A 4,443-nucleotide genomic window follows, 5' to 3' on the forward strand; every position below is an offset into this window, starting at 1 on the left:
CTTTTCATACTGTTCATGGGGTTCTCAAGGCAAGCATACTGACTACTGCTACTGCTATGTCACTTCTGTCGTGTCCGATTCTGTGCGACCCCATAGACGGCAGCCCACCAGGCTCCCTCGTCCTTGGGATTCTCCAGGCAAGAGCACTGGAGTGGGTTGCCATTTCCTTCTCCAATGCGTGAAAGTGAAAAGTGAAAGTGAAGTCGCTTAGTCGTGTCTGACTCTGTGCGACCCCATGGACTGCAGCCCACCAGCTTCCGCCGTCCATGGGATTTTCCAGGCAAGAGTACTGGAGTGGGGTGCCATTGCCTTCTCCAATGGACCACATTGGTAACCGCAGCCATGAAATTAAAAGACGCTTACTCCTTGGAAGGAAAGTTATAACCAAACTAGACAGCATATTAAAAAGCAGAGACATTACTTTGCCAACAAAGGTCCATCTAGGCAAGGCTATGGTTTTTCCAGTAGTCATGTATGGATGTAAGAGTTGGACTCTAAAGAAAGCTGAACACTGAAGAATTGATGCTTTTGAACTGTGGTGTTGCAGAAGACTCTTGAGAGTCCCTTGGACTGCAAGGAGATCCAACCAGTCCATTCTAAAGGAGATCAGTCCTGGGTGTTCATTGGAAGGACTGATGTTGAAGCTGAAACTCCAATACTTTGGCCACTTCATGCGAAGAGCTGACTCGTTTGAAAAGACCTGATGTTAGGAAAGACTGACGGCAGGAGGAGAAGGGGATGACAGAGGATGAGATGGTTGGATGACATCACTGACTCAATGGACATGAGCTTGAGTAAACTCTGGGAGTTGGTGATGGACAGGGAGGCCTGGCCTGCTGCAGTCCATGGGATCACAAAGAGTCAGATATGACTGAGTGACTGAACTGAACTGAACTGAATAATATTGGATGATAAGATGTGTATATATGTACATGTGGACTTGATTTATATCTACCATATTGGAGAAGTATGCTTTCATCAGAATATTTGAGGGATGAATATTCCATTATACCCCCTTTTTAGCATTTCTCTTAATTAGTCTTTTTTTCTGTTTTTAATTGTGTATGTGGTGAATTAGATTAATGGATTTCCTTCTGTTACACCGCTCTATCCTTCCTGAAATAGACTATAGTCAAGCTGCTTTCAAAGTATACTGCAAAATTATGTTCATTTAGGCATTTTCCATCTATATTTATAAATGGAACTGAGGCATAGTTTTTCTGTCGTACAATCTCTATAAGATTTTGGCTTCATAAAATAGTGGAATGTTTGCTTCTTTCTCTGTGCTTTTGAACAGCTTTAATAGTATAAGAATGGTTGATTCTGTGAAAATTTGAAAGAAGTGGCTCATTAATGTGTCTGGGTTCAGCATTTTTTCTTTGAGGTATAGCTTTTGACAGCTTCTGTCCATGGTTATTTGTGTATTTAGATTTTCTACTGTCTCTGAGTCCCTGTTGGTAATGTATATTTCCTTGAGTATTATCCATTTATTTCAGATTTTAAATTGTAATAGGGCCAAGTTTTCCCTTGTATTTCTCATTATTTCCTCTTACCCATGCTTATAAGTCCTTTCTCATTCCTAATTTGTATATTTATGTCTTATCGTGTTTTTTTTTGCTGCATCCCAAGACTTGTGGAATCTTAGCTCTCCAACCAGGAATTGAACCTGGGCCCTTGACAGTGAAAGCACAGAGTCCTAACCACTGGACCACCAGGGAATTCCCTAGTTAGTCTTTTTTCATCATGTTAGCTAGTAGTTTATCAGTTTTATTGTTTGCTTTCCTCCAACCTCAAAGAACTAGATCTTAGATTTATTAACCAGTTGCTTTTCTGCTATTGAAATAATTCATTTTGCTTTTATCTTTATTAATTTCTTCCTTTTGCTTTCTTTAAATTTTGCTTTGCTGTGACTTTTTTCCTCTTCTAATTTCCTTTTTCATCTGCTTTGTTAATGAAATTTTATTTTTTCTTATTTAGCAATAAAAATGTGTAAGGTCACGAATTTTCTTGTGAATACAACTTTGGCTGTGTTCCATAAGTAATGTTTTGCTGATTTAGTTTTTAAATAATCTATATTCAGTTTTTAAAACTTTATACTGAAGTATAATACACACCCAGAAAAGCAAACCTATCGAGGTATGTACAGTTTGGTGAATATTCAGAAATTCAACACCCGGATTAAAAGAACATTGACTTCCCTGGGGGTCTCATGGTTGAATCCACCTTGCAATGCAGGGAACAAGGGTCCAACCCTTGGCCCAGGAAGATCCCACATGACACGGAGCAAATAAGCTCGTGCACCACAACTACTGAGGCTGGGCTCTAGAGCCTATGGCCCGCAGCAAGGGAAGCCACTGCAGTGAGAAGCCTGTTCACCACTAGAGAGTAGCCCCTGCTTGCCGCACCTGGGGAAAACTCTTAAGCAGCGATGAAGACACAGTGCAGCCAAAAATAGCTAAAATAAATACATAAAATTGTAAACAAATAAAGAAAGAAAACATCACCAATACCCAGAAGCAGTTATATAATTTACAGGGTCCAAAGAGAAATGAAGATGCAATGTTCCAGTTTTATTAAGAACTTTAAGATGAGAACTTCATCTTCAAGCAGAGCTTGAAGTCAACTGTGGGGTCTTTCAAAGCACAGGGCCCTATACACATGCCCCTGAAGCTGGCGCTCCCACGCCCGTCTTGGCTCTCTTCTCATCCTCATCCCCCCTCCCTACCAGAGGTAGTCAGTGTCCTGACTTCAAATAAAGAGAATAGTTTGGTCTATACTCTTGCATCCAGCTTCTTTTGCTCAACTTTAGATTTATGAGGATCATTCATGCTTTCACATGCAGTTGAAGATCATACGTTCACACAGCTATATGCTTAAAACTAGTTTATAATTCAGCTTTGGTTTGTCACTGATTGAAGGGTCATTTAGGAAAGCTTGAAAAATTTTCCTAGGGATTGAGTGCTAAGTTCTAACTTCCTAGTTTCAGAGGTGGAGCTAGAAACAGGCTTTTCTTCCTCTGAATGAGTAAATCTTCGTCATTGCACATACAGTATGAGTAAGCTCCTCCTTTTCTTCTGATACCCAGTAAGGAAGAAAAAGGAAGAAAGCTAGCCAAAGAAGGTAGTTAAGGGCAACAGGTTTTTTGTTTTTTGTTTTTTTAAAACACTTTAAAAAATATCTCCAGAGTAGTAGCATCTGCAAACCCTGGCAACAAGGTTAGAGCCTACTTTTTAAAAATATTATGTTTGTTTATTTTATTTGTCTATGCAGAGTGTGGGATATTTTTAGTGGTGGTATGCAAGATCTTTAGTTGCAGCATTTGAACTCTTAGTTATGGCATATGGGATCTAGTTCCCCGATCAGAGATCGAACCCAGGCCCCCTGCAGAGTCTTAGCCACTGGACCATCAGGGAAATCCCCAGTCAGAGCCTACTTGTTAGACTCAAATCCAAGGGTAGGGCAGCAAAGGGCATTCATCCCAATGGTTGCTAAGAGCGTTGGGTAGGAGATTCAGCCCCCTATTGCATCCAGTCATGGTTGACTCTGGGGCCCTGAACCGGGGTCTGCGTTTGGGTGAGCAAGTGGCTTTTTCTGTGAAGATGGAGGAAAGTGGCCCTATAGACCTTCCCCTGAGACTGCAGAGTGATAGTGGTGGTGGTGGTTTAGTTGCTGTCGTGTCTGACTCTTTGCAACCCCATGAACTGTAGCCTGCCAGGCTTCTCTGTCCATGGGATTCTCCAGGCAAGAATACTGGAGTGGGTAGCCATTTCCTTCTCCAGGGGATCTTCAAAACCTAGGGATTGGATCTGCGTCTCTTGCATTACAAGTGGCCTCCTGCATTGTATGCAGATTCTTTCTTTTTTTTAAAAAATTTACTTATTTATTTTAATTGGAGGCTAATTACTTTACAATATTGTAGTGGTTTTTGCCATACATTGACATGAATCAGCCATGGGTGTACAGGTATTCCCCATCCTGAAAAAATATGGAATTTTTCATGAATTTTCTTGTCATCCTTGCACAGGGGCCATGCTAATTTTCTCTGTATCATTCCAGTTTTAGTATATGTGCTCCCAAAGTGAGCACTGCAAGCAGATTCTTTACTGCTGAGCCACCAGGGACACCCATGCAGGGATGCAGTTTGCCACTAATAAATACTGCCAACAACCTGCCTGTACATTAATTAGGACTGGGCTGAGGAGTGTTGAACATTGGTAGAATAAGTGACTAGTACTTGGGATCCATTAGGCCTGGCAGAGATTTGCCCTGTAAGTGCAGGCTTGAAAACAATATTTAGTCCTCAGCACTTTCTAGTCACAAGAATTGCAACTGGCATCAGGACTAAATCTCAGATGTGCTCAGAAGTATTTCCTTGGTCAACACTGGTTACAAAGCCAAAAGTGATTGTGAGACTGAGCCAAGAGACAAAGCTAGTCTCCTAAG

The 4,443-nt window shown here is 41.2% G+C and overlaps 1 non-coding gene across 1 annotated transcript; it reads right to left on the reverse strand.

Annotated features, from left to right (window-relative positions):
* Positions 1-3,979: 3,979 nt before the first annotated feature.
* Positions 3,980-4,086, reverse strand: LOC114118607 (U6 spliceosomal RNA). Its single transcript, XR_003591846.1, has one exon. It is a non-coding gene; the product is annotated as a U6 spliceosomal RNA (small nuclear RNA).
* Positions 4,087-4,443: the final 357 nt, after the last annotated feature.

The sequence above is a fragment of the Ovis aries genome, chromosome 15, assembly GCF_016772045.2.
Source record: "Ovis aries strain OAR_USU_Benz2616 breed Rambouillet chromosome 15, ARS-UI_Ramb_v3.0, whole genome shotgun sequence".
Lineage (NCBI taxonomy): Eukaryota > Metazoa > Chordata > Mammalia > Artiodactyla > Bovidae > Ovis > Ovis aries.